This window comes from Pantherophis guttatus, chromosome 1, assembly GCF_059756535.1.
Source record: "Pantherophis guttatus breed Tessera chromosome 1, ASM5975653v1, whole genome shotgun sequence".
In the NCBI taxonomy this organism is placed as follows: Eukaryota; Metazoa; Chordata; class Lepidosauria; order Squamata; family Colubridae; genus Pantherophis; species Pantherophis guttatus.
Genome location: NC_142063.1, coordinates 266,477,410 through 266,494,025, shown reverse-complemented (window position 1 = coordinate 266,494,025; position 16,616 = coordinate 266,477,410).

The window sequence follows — 16,616 nt, the reverse complement described above, 5'->3', positions numbered from 1 at the left end:
TTGTCAGTAGAACTGCATTATAGTATTTTCAAAATCTTCAGAGACCTGGAAACTTTTCCAGGCAGACATATACATCAAAAGTAAGTCCTACCAATATCAGTAGAAATAAACAGAGAAAGGGATTCTTAAATTCAGTGGTTTCAGTCAGTCCATTTTATATTTTTGGGACATTCATAGAAGAAGTTCTAGTACTGGAGTCATCCAAGAATACTTTCATCCCTGAAAAAGTATAGATCAGAGAGCTGTGCTCTCCAAAATTGAATGATCTAAGCCAGGAGTGTCCAACCTTGCCGACTTCAACTCCCAGAATTCCTGAATCAGCCATACTGTTACCAAGGTTGAACACTACTGTTCTAAGCAAAACAACATTGTACTTTCCAAGTTAGTTGCATAATGTATTGTGAAATGTATTTTAGTAGCTTAACTATTTCAAGAGAAGTATGCCAAGAACTGGATGTAATAAATTAAAGTATTTGGGGAAAATTCAAACCCTTCCTTTTATACTATTGCATTCCACATTGTGTTCCCTTTAAAATGTAACCAAAAAAAGAAGGAAAAAATGTATATCAATAGAGTATGTGTAAACAGAGTTGTTCACATAGAAATCTCATTGCAGCTTTGTCCACATTCTGTTCCCCAAATGTCTGCTCTCAGTGGTTGAAGTGATTTCATTGGATTCCATAACCTGGTGCCTTTGGATTATAACTATACCATTGTCATAAAACTGAAGTCCTCCAGGTAAAGTTTGTAGGCTTGTTGAGAAACGGAAATAAACCAATGTTCAGAATAACGATGGTCCTCAATTACAGTCATTGATAATTGATGGAAGGAGAGGGGGGGGGGAAATCCTCATGCCCTAAACTGTATTAATACAGACATACTGTATGTGCATTCAGTATGGCTATTCTTAATGAAACATACATATTGTGTAAACTTAAGCTATGATATGATAAGAAATCATATCGGAGTCAACAAAGTTTTTATCTCAAATAAGCATGTGTTAAATAATAATTACCTCGTCATTTATTTAATATTTACATATATGTTTTTCTAACACATGCTGGTACTAAATTCTAGAATATACCACATGCTCTCTCTCTCTCTCTCTCACACACACACACACACACACATACACACACATATATATATGTACAAATACACAACAATGGTGGGTTGCTACCAGTTAACCCCGGTTCGAGTGAACCGGTAGCGGCGGTGGCGGGAGGCTCCGCCCACCTGCCCAGACATCTCTGCGAATGACAGACAGTACAGCTGAATATAATAAAAGGAAACTGCATTCCTGCTCTCCTTAGTGAGTAGAAAGGTGGGAAACTTTTTTTTAGAAATGAAAACATATTAGCCCAATTTCTTCCTCCAAATTGAAGTCTTAACTCTGATTGTATTTTAGTTTGTTTGTTTTTTTAAAGTCTGGATCAAGCACATTTTATTTTAGACTTCTGATTTCTATAGACAACTGATTTTAACATCAATTTATTAATATTAACATATTCAATGGTTTAGTAAGTTTCATGTGCATCCCAAACAACAGTAAATAACATCAAGAATCTAAAACCATCATATTATGCAACTTGAAGGAAGCAATATTTACAATAGATGCATTGGCATTCTTGGACACCATATTGTAGAAAAGGGGCCACATCTGTTGTGTTTATTATGAAGATATAATTCAGAAACTAGATAGCTACTTAGCAATGCTTTCTTTTTTGTGAAAAGCTAAGATCAGGTCTGCTAAATCACCCACTTACCTCATTTTGTTTTTTAAAAAAGTAACTTCTAAACAAAAAGTTAATTAACAACAAGATAAACTTGAGAATAAAGCATTTTATGTAAAATACAACTCCCTATAGTTTTATGTGCCATGTCTCCTTAATTATACTTAATTCCAAGACTTACCCATCCAATTATTTTGCTAAAGTTCTTGTTCGATGTAAACACACGTTCTGTATCAACAATGCAAAGATGCTAATTGGCTCTGATAATAATTATGTCTCTCTTTAATTTAAACCTTAGTCAAAGTCTAAACGCTATATTGCTCTGAACTAAAACAAAGAGTTTTATCTTCATCATGGGCCAAAAATTGCCTTTATAACTGTTTTATATGCAAATAAATCAAGAGTCAGCCAATCAAAATTCTCTGATAATAATGAACTGATATTTTATACTGGCATGCAATTTATATTGATGCTATTATCTAATTTTAAAAAATAAATGCCATTCAAATCTGTGCCAGTTTAAACAAAGAGTTTCAAATTAGATAGAGAAGAGAACCTGAACATCAGTGAAGACTGGTGTAATGTTCTTACTCCTCCTTAATTTATCAATGGCTTTCAAAAACATAAGTCAAAGTATCCCTCTAGACTGATTCAGCAGGATAGGAGTGAGAGATGTGATGGTTGTCCTACTTCCACCAAGTTCAGTTCTAATCAGTATTGGGAGGTGGAGTGGTATTATCATAAGCTTCAATTTGCAGGATTCAGTAGGAAGGTACTATCTTTCCAGTCTAGTTTAACATCCATATGAAGCCATGTGGGGTCATTAGATGGCATGATATGTTGGTGATACCCCATTATATATGTCTACCCTGGGCTAACCAGGTTATTTCTCAGTATATGGTGTCTGTGAAGAATTGGAACAGGCTCAGATTCAACCCTAACAAAACAAAATGGCCGACTTTCCTTGATAATGGATGGGTAGTAAGCTCCCAGATAGAGATAGTGTACATTGGGTGGGGGGGGGGGTGTCACCTAAACTCTGTCCTGCTCCAAGATCAAATGACAACACCTTTGCAGAGATCCATCTGATGCATTGCTTGTACCTATTCTTAGACTGGGTGGCTCCATTTACAATTTCACATTTGGTCCTCTTACATCTGGGTTATTGCAATGTGCTCGCCATGGATTTGTCCACAAAGTCCATTCAGAAGCTACAGATGATCTGGAATGCAGTGACACAGTTGGTATGGTTATACTTTGGTGCCCCTAAGAAACAGAGGTTTTCTTAAACTACAAGGTTTCTGGCCTGCCTCTGAAGTGCTTATTATCATGTATAAAGTTCTTCGTGCCACAAGGCTCATTTATCTATGTGTCCAATCATATCTGTCCAGCCCATATTTATTCCAACAATATGTGTCAGATACACAAGCTCCAGGTCTCTTCTATCATTGTGGGATTGATGACATCAGTTCGATGTCATCTGATGGGAAAAAGAAGGTGCATCATGATGCCTGTCGTATGGAATAGAGTACCTCGTGAGACCCAAACAGCCTTTTTAAAAGTATTGAAGACCTGATTCTTTCCTTGGATGCTAAGTGAGCCCATATTTGAAGAAGTGATTCTGTGGATTATAAATCACCCTGAATGCAATGTGTTGTTTTAGTCCAGGACTGTTTTTAATGGATTGCTAGCTAGACAGAGTCACACGCTAAGTGGGAAGGCACATAAATTGAATTAATAAAATGCATGAATAAATAAATAAGAATACTACAGTCATTCAAACAACTACTAATGGAGCAGATAGAGCACATTCTTAACTATATATACTGTACCTACTAAGCACAAAATGGGTTCTTGTCTTTTTATTTATTTTTTTCTCTGGCGGTATGTAAATTGCACTCTTAAATAATTTGTGGACTATGTTTTTTGTTACATGGGAAAGAAAATTTCCATTAGAATTCCATTTGAGCTAAAGAAACTTAAGACAATGTGATGTCGTGATGGAATAGAACCAAAGGAATTGCAGAGATCCCTGAAGAAACATCCCTGATATGTTCACCTAATTACTTGTTAGGAGAATAAATGAGATAAGGAAAACCCAATATCTTGTCTTGGGTTTCTGGAGGAGAAATATACAACTCTGACAACAAATAACTCGCTATTGACTCGCTATTGGGGGCGAGTCATTGACCCCCACAGAGGGGGCTCGCAACTTGGGCGTCCTCCTGGACACATGGCTGTCTTTAGAAGAGCACATGACGGTCGTGGCCAGGGGGGCTTTTTATCAGGTTTGCCTGATACACCAGTTGCGCCCCTTTCTGAGTCAGGATTCCTTATGCACAGTCACTCATGCTCTCGTCACTTCTCGCCTGGACTACTGCAACACTCTCTACATGGGGCTCCCCTTGAGGAGCACCCGGAGGCTCCAACTGGTCCAGGATGCGGCCGCGCGGGTGGTTACAGGAGCGACATGGTTAAGGTGACCAGATTTTAACATTGGTAAAGAGGGACATTGTGGGCGTGGCTTATTTTGTGGGCGTGGCTAGCTGGTCATGTGACTGGGTGGGCGTGGCTAGCTGGTCATGTGACCGGGTGGCCATGGCTATGTGTATAGGGACTACTCAGAGGGCTGAATAGTCATTTCTGACAGGTCCTCACACTTTTGACTGGTCCTCACACTTATGACCATCCTCACATTTATGCCCGTGCAGCATTCTTAACAACCATGTCACTCATTTCACAACTGCTTCTCTTCACCATGATGACAAGATAGGGCAAAAATGTAAAATGTGAGGACAGTCGTAAGTTCGAGGACTGGTCAAAAGTGTGAGGACCAGTCAAAAATAACTTTTTCAGCCCTCCGAGTAGTCCATATGCACAAAAGGACTAACCAGAGGGCTGAAAAAAGTCATTTCTGACAGGTCCTCGCACTTTTGACTGGTCCTCACACTTATGACTATCCTCATATTTATGCCTGTGCAGCATTCTTAACAACCATGTCACTCATTTCACAACTGCTTCTCTTCACCATGATGACAAGATAGGGCAAAAATGTAAAATGTGAGGACAGTCGTAAGTTCGAGGACTGGTCAAAAGTGCGAGGACCAGTCAAAAATAACTTTTTCAGCCCTCTGAGTAGTCCATATGCATTAAAGGATACAGCAATAGAGAGGGATGAAGGAAGAGAAATTAGAGTAGGAGTGAGGGTAAGAGAGGGAGGAAGAGAGGAGGAGGAGGAGAAAGGAAGAGGAAGTAGGGAGGAGAAAAAGAGGGTGGGGGGAAGAGAAAGTAAGAAGGAAAGAAAAGAGAGAGGTGGTAGGTTTGAGGAGAAAGATTGCTGTACAATAAAAAAGATGAAAGGGAAGAAAGCCAACCCCAAACAAATATAAAGATATTAAGATAAAGAATGAATTGTTAAACTTTAAAGAATAAAAGAGAACAAATATGAATAAATAGCAATAATTAGAAACACACATACAAACATACAATGTATTTTCTTTGAACAGAATATTTGGCTGGTTCACAAATTTAAACAGCGTTTAGTCATTTCAATTAAATTTACAATTTCTATATTTCCTTTTTGCCATATTTATTCCTCATCTATTTTTTAAAAAAACCAATATTACCCTTCATCCTCATCTCTAATCTTAATCAAATTCAATTTTTCCCTTCTATTCTATATTATACCCCTTCCCATTGTCATCTATTTTTATATCCATCCTCACATTGGTTAATTATGTAATTATGTAATACAGTTGTTTAATACAAATTCAACATTTTAATATAAATCAATTAGTTATATAACTATCTTTTTTGTATATTAATCAATATGAACATGAATATTCCAATTATTTCCATGCAATCCAATTTCTTACAAATCAATTAATTATATCTATCAATAATAATAAACCAAATAATTTCCCCCATATATACCTCCAAACCACAACTTAATTGCTGGGTCGCCCGCCCCTCCTCCCATCCGCGCGGCGTCAGCCTACCCTAGCCCAGGGCTGGGCAATTGTGGCTCTTTTACAACGTTTGGACTTCAACTCCCGCCGAGCCCATTCTGGGGAATTGTGGAGAATTCTGGGAGTTGAAGTCCACAAGTCTTAAAGCTGCCAAGGTGGGAGACATCAAGCATGAGGCTGGCCAAGTATCCTCCTTGAGAGACAACAGTTGAACATCAGGAGAGCTGTAAGAGGGCAGGGCTACATTTGGAAATTTTCGCATTTTTGCAGGTGGTGCATTACGATCTGGTGTCTGCAATGGAGAGCAAAATCCGGCTTCTTCTCTCCGCTGTAAGGGCGGCATCAGGATTCCACCTTGGTATATTTGCAGCACAAGGCAGCCCTCCTCTCCTGTCGCTTGGGACTCGGAGCGGTAAACAGCGTCTGGTTCGGGGAGCAGCCGGATTTTGCTCTCCATTGCTCTCTCAGCCCCCTGCAAGCTCTCGTCTCTCGAGGAACGCTCCTGAAATGGCGCGGGAAACTTTGGTTGGGCTTCTCGAGAGATGAGAGCTTGCAGGGGACCGAGAGAGCAATGGAGAGCAAAATCCGGCTGCTCCCTGAACCAGACGCTGTTTACTGCTCCGAGTCGGCAGGAAACGAGGGCTGCCTTGCGCCGCAAATATACCAAGGTTGTTTTTTTTTAACACTGATCAGCTGTAGGTCGGCCCTTTGAAGCCCCGCGGCAAGAGTTCAAACAGTTTTTTTTCCTCTAGCCATCAGCGGGGACTCAGGAGGCAGAATGAAAAATCGGGACTTTTTTAAAACGCCGCGGGACACGGGACAAATTGCTCAAAAGCGGGACTGTCCCGCCAAAAGCGGGACGTCTGGTCACCTTAGACATGGTGCTCCCACATAACACCTCTCCTGCGTGAGCTGCACTGGCTCCCGGTGGTCTTCTGGGTGTGCTTCAGGGTGTTGGTTCTCACCTTTAAAGCGCTCCATGGCTTAGGGCCAGGGTATTTACGAGACCGCCTTCTGCTACCAATAACCTCCCACCGGCCAATACGCTCTCACAGAGAGGGCCTCCTCAGGGTGCCGTCGGTCAAGCAATGTCGGCTGGCAGCCCCCAGGGGGAGAGCCTTCTCTGTGGGAGCACCCGCCCTCTGGAATGAGCTACCTCCCGGAATACGGCTGATCCTGGATCTCCGCACTTTCCGTAAACCCCTGAAGATGTTTTTATTTCAGCAAGCCGGCCTGGCCTGAATAGGTTTTATGGGTTAGTTTTTTAATTGTATAGCTTGGGGTTTTAAATTGGGAGGTCGATTAATTTAATTTATTTTTAGTTATCTTAACTTTTATATTGTATGGTATTTTAATTTTCAGCTGTTCACCGCCCTGAGTCCCTTCGGGGAGAAGGGCGGGATATAAATTCAATAAAATATATAAATAAATATATAAATAAAATGAACATTATTTCAGAGTATCTAGCTCTCTTCCAATGAATGCATGAGAAGAAAATTCACAAGGGCAACATTTACACATCTATCTTGGTATTTAAATGCCCCTTCCCCCCAAAGCATATAATAATAATAATAATAATAATAATAATAATAATAATAATAATAATAATAATAATAATAATAATAATAATAATAATAATAATAATAATAATTTTATTTCTATACCGCCCTTCTCCCGAAGGACTCAGGGCGATGTACAGCCAATTTAAAAACACAGGACACAACAATGATTAAAAATTAAAATAATTAAATAAATTTGGCTGATTTAAAACCCCAAAAATTAAAATACCCCAATTTAAAATTATTATATTGATAGCCCTGCCTGGCGGAACAACAGGGTCTTCTATATCTATGTATATGTGTATCTAGTGTATGGCGTGGTAGAGTTTGAACATTTCCTCATCTCTCCAAAGTAATGGAAGATTTCACTGGTGAAAACAAATTCAGGACTTTCAGCTATTATGCCATGAAAGTAGGGGTGATACTATAGGATCAGAATCTGATGAACATCAAAGGAAAGAATAAATTCTAAGTAACAATCTGGCAAGTAATTCATTCTTCAGCTTATCTCCCACTAAACTCATTCTGCTGCCCTCCTTTCCATACTGGATCCCTGAAAAAAATGGCTACCATTCAGGGGTGAAATGCTCCCGGTTCAGACCAAATCACCCAATCCAGTAGCGATGGAAGCAGGTGGTTCGGAGAACTAGTAACAAAACTCCCTGCCCCCCCATGCCCAACTGAGCCTCACAATCATCAGAGGCTTTTTTTCTTTTTACTTTTAAAAGCATTTTTTCTACAACTCTTCGGCCGAAAAAAATCTTTTAAAAGAAAAAACAAAAGCCTCTGATGATCGCGCGGCTCAGTTGGGATCGTCAAAGGCTTTTAAAAGAAAATGCCTCTGATGATTCAAGCTGAGTTGCCTGATCAGCAGAGGCTTTTTAAAAAACTCAGCTTGGATCGTCAGAGGCATTTAAAAGAAAAAAAAACCCCTTTTTTTCTTTTAAATGCCTCTGACGATCCAAGCTGAGTTGCCTGATTGTCAGAGCCTTTTGAAAGCATTTTTTTTACAACCTCTTCACTGAAGAGGTTGTAGAAAAAATGGTTTTAAAGGTAAAAAAAAAAAAGGCCACACCCACCCAGTCACATTACCCCCCACCACCAAGCCACGCCCACAGAACCGGTAGTAACAAATTTTAGATTTCACCACTGCTACCATTCATAGTGGGCACTGATAAAAATAATAAGTATGACTATAGTTTTATAATAAAGATGGTAGGATCCATAATTCCAAAGAATTTCAAAATTCAACCAAACTCTATTCCTTATCTGAAAGAACAGCTGAGTTATTGTAGTCTGTTGAAATAAAATTGATAGCCTTGATGTACCTTGAAGACCATTGCTTCTATCATTAAGGGAGATACGTTTTTGGAGTACATTCCGCTTCAATTAATCAATGCTGAAGCAAATGGTCATATACAAAAAGGATGTAATAAATTATGAATTATAATAACCATACTGTATGCCTTAAGGCTGCCATTTTTATTTCAAAAAGAAGATACACAGGTCTCGTTGTGCAAAAGATTATCCACACTAGCTTGGAAGGCATTGTATAACAGAAACGAATAAGACAGATGTTTGCTGTAGGAACATTAAATTCATACACAATCCAGCCAACTGTGCAAACAGCTCATGCTGTGTAGCTGATGTTTGTTTAGGCCTTTCTGATATGCTCTTTTTAAATGTTCTGCTTTGAGAATCTCAGCAGCACTTCTACCTCCCTTCCATTTTTTTCCCCAGACAGAATATAGACAGGCTTTATTTAGAGTGAAAGCACCTTCTCTGGAGAAAGAGAATAATGGTAAGAATGTGGAAGATGCATGCTATTTCTCCTACATCAACACAAAGCAAAGACCACAGCAGCATTGCTTCTTGAGAGCTGGACATCATTTGAAAACATAGCAAAATATTCCCAAATTTCCAAATATATCCACATGGAAGCCAACTTCATGCAGCTTGAGGCATGTCAGAAAGGAAAGTAACCAGAAATAGGTCAACATGACAATAGAAAAAAGAAAAACTTTTCTCCCAAAGGGTGAAATACTCCCATTTGTTGGCTCAATTAAATTGAAAAAAAAAAGGATTCATATTAAATGAGTCTTTAAGGATGGATTTTTCTTGTTAGTGGATTTAATTTTTTTAAGGAAAATTACACAAAGAAAATGGGTGGGTGGGGGCAATAAGCATTTAGAAATGTAGCAATTGGAACCAGTAGTAATACTAATTTTACAAAAGGCATGTAATGTATTTTTCAGGGGTTTTCCTCTAGATATTTTAAATAGGAAATCTATTATTAATTAATGCAGTCAGGGGAATCAATTTAATTCAAAATCTGTAGCTTTTATTGAATCTTGTGCCCAAGAGAAGGCAAATTCAAGAGCACTTTTGTGATGTGAACACAAGGCTGGGCAGTGATGCTCTCTGATGTTTTAACTGCCCATTCTCTCATTTAAATTAATGAAAGATAGTTTGGTTTAGCAATAATGGATAAGTATTCTTATGGACTGGGCACTTAGTTACAAGTTGGCTGAGTGGCATAAGTGAATATCCTTTATTTTTCTTCATGATATAATCCTCTATCCAGTAGTTTACTGTCTCCCTGGTTTTAATGCTTCAGTCCCAGGGAAAGACAGCATGAGGAAACTACTTTTTCACTTATGGTACTCTTGTCACCACTGAAAGGGAGAAGAAATTGTTGAAGAACCTCTCCTTTTCATGAAGAAAGATCAAAGAAGTGATGAACTTGGAAGGAGAATTTAAAAAAAAAACCCACATAGGAGCAACATTTAGCTTTTTTACTATTGACATTCAGTGATTTGATCTTTGAGAGCAGGAACAAATCACATGCCGCCTGTATTACCCATCTCTGTTACACATGCTTTTATCATATTTTGTTCCCTGTGAATATTTTGTCATTTTACATCATTGCTGTTTAGATTCTGTTTTATTACTCTTGTTATAACATCTTATATGTTAAATGCTTAAGGTTAGCGAGAATTTAGCAAGAGAGAATACTTAAGGAATAGATAAATAAAATGGACTCCATTGATTCAGAAGTCTTCCTTCCCTGTAGGTGAATATTATATCTATTACTAAGAAATGGTGAGAAATAAATATTCAGAGCATTTCCCACTCAATATTTCAGGTCTTATTGTTGGCAGAAAGTGTCCAAAAGAGTACTTACATTAGTTTGTTGCAATGTGAGAAAAGACACAAAATGCCCATCATATTTTCCAGAGTAACCAATTTATGAAAGGCTAGCTTTTTATAGATCTTAATCACATGAGTACCAGAAAGAGGGTTTTTAAATGGACTTGGAGCTGTCATTGAAGGGAAAGAGAAGAAGAAAGAGTAAGGGAAATGTTGATTGGAATGGCTGCATGAGTGTCATGGATGTGATAATCAGCAAAATCTATTTTTGTATTTCAATAAACATCTTTAAATACACATGGATTCTGCTTTTCTGTTGATAAATATAAAGAATATGTATTCTACTTTTGTTTACAAACTAAGTCCTCAGAAAATATTTGCTAGAGAAGAAACAAAACACTGCTGTAAACGACTGTAAATTCATTCATAATTATGTTAACCATCTGAAATATATATTGCTGCCCTGGGCAAAATTTAAATGTTGCCCTCATACTTTGTTTTAACATGTGCTGTGCAGCATATTAAAAATAGCACGCTAGAATAACTAAGCAAACCAGAAATATTGTTTCCATTTCTCTGTCATTTCAATTACTAATTCCCCTGTGATGTAAATATTTTGAAAGACTGATGAAGATCACAAGATTCCACATAAATACAAGGAAAATCATCCCAAGAAACAAACTGCTGAACTGCTCTGTCTTTTTGTTCCCTCAGAACAGAATCAGAGGTGGGTTTCAGCAGGTTCTGACCAGTTTTGGAGAACCTGTAGCGGAAATTTTGAGTAGTTCAGAAAACCGGTATGTACCACCTCTGACTGGCCCCATCCCCATCTATTCTCTTTTTCCCGAGTCCCAGCTGATCAGGAGGAAATGGAGATTTTGCAGTAACTTTTCCCTGGAGTGGGGAGGGAATGGAGATTTTACAGTATCCTTCCCCTGGAGTGGGGTGGGAATGGAGATTTTACAGTATCCTTCTACTACCACGCCCACCAAGCCAAGCCATGCCATGCCCACCAAGCCACAGAACCGGTAGTAAAAAAATTTGAAACCCACCACTGAACAGAATGTAGAAACTTTCTTTTGTGAAATTGTATTGATCCACAAGTAAAGTTGATTAGGTGCTATTTTTGGATGGAGTTAGAGTCAAAACCCTTCTTTCTTACTATTTCCCTCTCTCTAAGTTTGAATAGTGGTTTGAAAACGCCTGCTCTAACCCAGGATTTGATTGGGCAGAGCATAATATGGTGCATATATCGTTCATTCTGTTCTCTGATCAATGTGAATTTAGGATAATAAATTATCTATAAATTATCTATTACTGTAAATGCTGGATTGATATACCCTTCTTTAAATTTAGGCATACGTCTCTAAGTGATCTTTATGGACTTGCTCCATGTCATAGGCATGGTTGAAAAAAAGCACCTAATTTATTTCCAGCAGAATATAAATTGCCTGACAGGAAAAAAAGTATGGCTGACAAATGTTTTCCAATTCACTATGTGCCAGCAACACATATGTTCACAGAAGTTTGAAAGAAACTTCTGAGACAGAAAATGGATAAAAATAAAAGAAACACAGCTGAGGTAGATAATGCAAAGAAATGAACACAGTAGGGTATTTCTTTTAACTTTCTTTACAGGAATGTGACATGATGCAATATAAAAAAATGGATAGCATTTTCATAATGCATTCATACTTCACCTGTTTTTAAAATATTCACTCAGACTTAGGTAAAAGCTGTGTTTTCAGAGCGTTGGTCTATTAAATCTCAGCAGAAGCTGTAATTGAGAAGATTCTCTCACTAACTGATAAAAGCGAGATCAAAGGAAGAGTCATAAAGAAGAAAACTCTACCTAAAATTTTATTACAGTCTAGTCCAGCCAGGAGGTAATTATGTAATGGATCATCATGGGTATCTTAGAAGTAGGTTCAATTAGCACATTAGTCTTTCTTGTGTAAATGTATTCCATGTCCTACTAAAACCTGGGCACTTTCTCTGACTGGAGATACTAATTTACAACCAAGATTTTCCCTTTAGCTTGGAAAATACATATGCATGTGAGAATGACTAATAGAATTATCTACATTATATTTTCATTATAGGAAAAAAAATATCCAAATGACTTTTTCCAGGTTGCTGTATTATGTTTTGCAGTCATATTTTTGCCCTGCCTAATATTCAGAGGGGCATGTAGTTCTCAATTTGTCCAAATTTTTGAAAGATTATTTTTATGCATACCTATGTATGAGGAATTATTATATTACATCCTTATATTACATTTTCTTAATATAAATTGCAGTGAGGCCTTGAATGAGATTACTTGAAGCAACGGAAAGAAGAGGACGATCACATTCATATTTTGCTATAGATCCGTGATGGTGAACCTATGGCACATGTGCCAGAGGTGGCACGCAGCACCCTCTCTGTGGGCACACGAGCCATCGCCCCAGCTCAGCTCCACCCCGCATGTGTGCGTGCCTCCCACCGGCCAGCTGGTCTTCAGAACTCTGTCGCTCATGCGTGGCAGTGGGGCACATGCAGGGGTGCAAGCACATGTGTGTGCGGTGTACGCAGGAGACATGAACACATGGGTGGGGCGCATGCAGGGGTTGCATGCATGTGCAAGGGTGGGACACACAGGTGGTAGGGCGTGCATGCATGGGGGCTGCACACATGTGCGGGGGTAGCACACGTGCGTGGGGTGCATGCATGTGGCCGACATGCATTGCATTTTGGGGGTTTGGCCACGCGTACGTGCATTCATACACACTTGAGCTCTTTGGGCATTCGATCTGGAAAAGGTTAGCCATCACTGCTATAGATTTTTCAGAAACAGCTAGTTTCTTCTTCTGAGAGAATACTCAAATGAATGAGGAGTTGATTTGATCCTATGCAACTCTTATGCTAATTGCAAGCATTTGGGGCTATTAAATTTTATTTTTCCTAAACAACAAAGAATAGATAGTCAAAATAGTTGGCTAGCTACTGCATAAAGTACTTGTCATGCATACCCCCAATGATGTGTCCTCTTTTTTATGGTATTTCTGCAATGCTTTCTTTTGTTTCTCCCTCCTTATTCTGCAAGAATCATGCATCTATGTGATAATATATCTTATGCTATTCAACTGGTTCTATCAGGTTCAGGCGAATCGGAGGGTCTGCCCACCCACCTGGATATCATCATGTTCCATTTTTGACACTCTGCACATGCGCAGAAGGTGCTGCGCATGTATGGAGGTGGCATGTGTGAGCGAAGCAGAGGTAAGATGCTACCGGTTCGATCCGTTTCACCCGAACTGGTACTAAAAAAGGCTACTGGTTCACTGAACTGGTAGTAAAAATGTAAAAAAAAAAAAAAAGTTCCGACGAGCGATGCGCAATTGTCAGAACTTTTTTAAAAAACTTTTTAAGCATTTTTTTACTACTGGTTCTCCAGAACCAGTAGTAAAAAATGCATTTAAAAGCTAAAAAAAGGCTCTGACAATCACAGCTGTGGCACGTGATCGTCAGAGTCTTTTTATTTTACCTTTTAAAGCATTTTTTTATTACCTGTTCAGGTGAATAGGTAGTAAAAAATGCATTTAAACAGTAAAAAAAGCTCTGACGATCGCACACCACAGCTGTGATTGTCAGAACCTTTTTTAACCTTTTAAATGCATTTTTAATACCTATTCACCAGAGCGAATAGTAGTTAAAAATGCTTTTAAAAAAGCAAAAAGAGAGGCTCCAATGATCGTGTGCCACAGCTGATTATACCTACTCCCCCATGCACTGTTTTACTTACCTTCTTTCCCATGCCTCCTTTTGGTGTGCACTGCGCGTGCACCTAGTATTTGGTGCATAATGCGCACTGCACATGCGCGCACGCAGCGTGCGCTTGGCACACAGCACACATACACAGCTAGAGAACCGGTAGTAAACCAGTTCAGATTTCACCACTGAAGCAAAGTATGTATGCGCACGCTCCCATTTGCAAACTGCTAGCGAAGGTAAGTCAATACCACCCCTGTAATATATCTTAGTATTTTAGAAACACAAAGATTCTTGTTTTATGTGTACTATTATATCAGTCATTGTTGTACTATTGCTTTTTTCAGCCATTCAATAACTTTCAACTCCTTGTGATGCATGGACATATTTTTATCAGGAGTATCCATCGATAACTGCTTCTTCTAAGTGTGTCCTGTTAACATCATCAATGCTGTCTCACCACCTTGCTTTCTGTTAGTTTCTTTTTTGATTCCCATCAATGTTTCTATGCCAGAGGTGTCAAACTCACATTGTCACAGTATTGTCACGTGACATATCGTGACATTTCCCCCCTTTGCTAAACTGGGCATGGGCGTGGCCAGCACATGACGCATCCAGCCCATAGGCCAGGAGTTTGACAGCCCTGTTCTAAGCATTAGGATCTTTTCTAATGTCTCTTGCCCTCACATTATGTGTTCAGAATATTTAAGCTTTAGCTTCATTATCAGAGCTTCCAATGAGCAGTCTGGTTTAACTTCATGTGGGATCTCTTTGAAATAATATCATTTTTATCTTTTCTCCTTCTGACAAAATGGCATGTGCTTAATGGTCTATAAATGAGATAAACAATAATTGCATACTTGAAAATTAAGATATAATCATAAAGGACTTTGGATAAAAGATTTGGGTAATGATACATTTCAAAATATTTACACAATTTCAAAAAGTGATTGGAATTCCAACAATAGTAACAAAGAAAATAATATGTCACTTATAAAATATTTACGATTATCGTCTTGTAAACGTTTCATCCCATTATCCATTAAAAAGAAAATTTTCAGAGAAAAAAGTCTGCATTGACTTTTTACTGCTGTTTTCTTTAAGGAAGTTTACTATAAATTAGTTTTCTGACATTGATAAAATTAATGTTTGGAAATGAATAATCTTCATACAAGTGGGGTTTTTTTTCCATGTACAATGGAATGGTTCCTTTGCTCAAAACTATAGGAGGTTTTCTTAGATTATAAGAGGCATGATATGTTCAATGTTTTGATGTTGCTTCTAATATTTTAGAATATTATTTATGAATTCATTACAGCATCATTTGAGGGCTCCCACAAAATTGCTTGGACCTTAATAAATAATACCACATTTATGAATATATTTTTCAAAGTTACAATCTGATCAGGGATGGGTTCTACTTACCTTTACTACCTGCAATGGGAGCACGTGTGCACGCTTGCTTTGTTCATGCACGGGCACGTGCTTGTGCTCATGCGCATATTGCAAAATATGACATCAGGGTGGGTGGGCGGAGCCTCCCACCACTCTTACTCCCAGTTTGCAAGAACCAGAGAGAACCGGGTTTAGCCCACCACTGGATCTGATCCAGAAAATGTGGAATTTTGTTTTTATAAAGTTTAAAGTTTATATAACACTAAAAAACAGTGTGCTATGATTATAGTTTGATATAATCTTCCATGTTCTTTATAATGGTGTCATCAAATTCAAAGAAAAGTAATATTCATAAAACCTCAGCCCTACCATACGGGTATGTACAAAATCAGCATAATCTGAAGGAACAATTAAATCAACAAAAGTGAATAATTGTTAAAATTCAGTGTTATATTTAGTAATACACCCAGACTAAATGTCCATCTTGATGGAATAACCAGCCATTACTTTTCATCCAACCTTTACCAGAAACAAATACTTCTCTCTTTAAAAAGCACATGTCTTTAATTCTTAGTTTTACTCACTTAGGTGCACTCACTCATTAAAGCTGAACCAATCATTAGTCAATTAAAATTTATTAAGCATTTGCATTCTCGGGTCACCTAAATGGTAGCAAAGTTTGTGGTATACCTGCTTCATGTCACAGCACAGCATGTCCCTCGCTATGTGGTGAGTGCGTTTTATTATTTTCTTCCTTTTTTGCTTTGGATGATTTAAAGAATATCACAGAAAGTTTAAAATGTGATAAATTATGAAATTATGAACTCTAAAAAGAGTAAACATTGCAGGAAAGCCATGTTGTAGAGGAAACTGAGACAATTTTTTTTAAAAAAATTTGATTTATATGCCACCCTTCTCTGGAGACTCAGGGCAGCTTACAATGCGTTAAGCAATAGCCTTCTATTGACAATAGCTTTTAAGTGAGAAAGTAAAGGATTAGATCAAGTTTCTTATTTTTTTATTTAAAAAGTCAAAACTGTCTGGAAAAGGCCTTTTTAAAG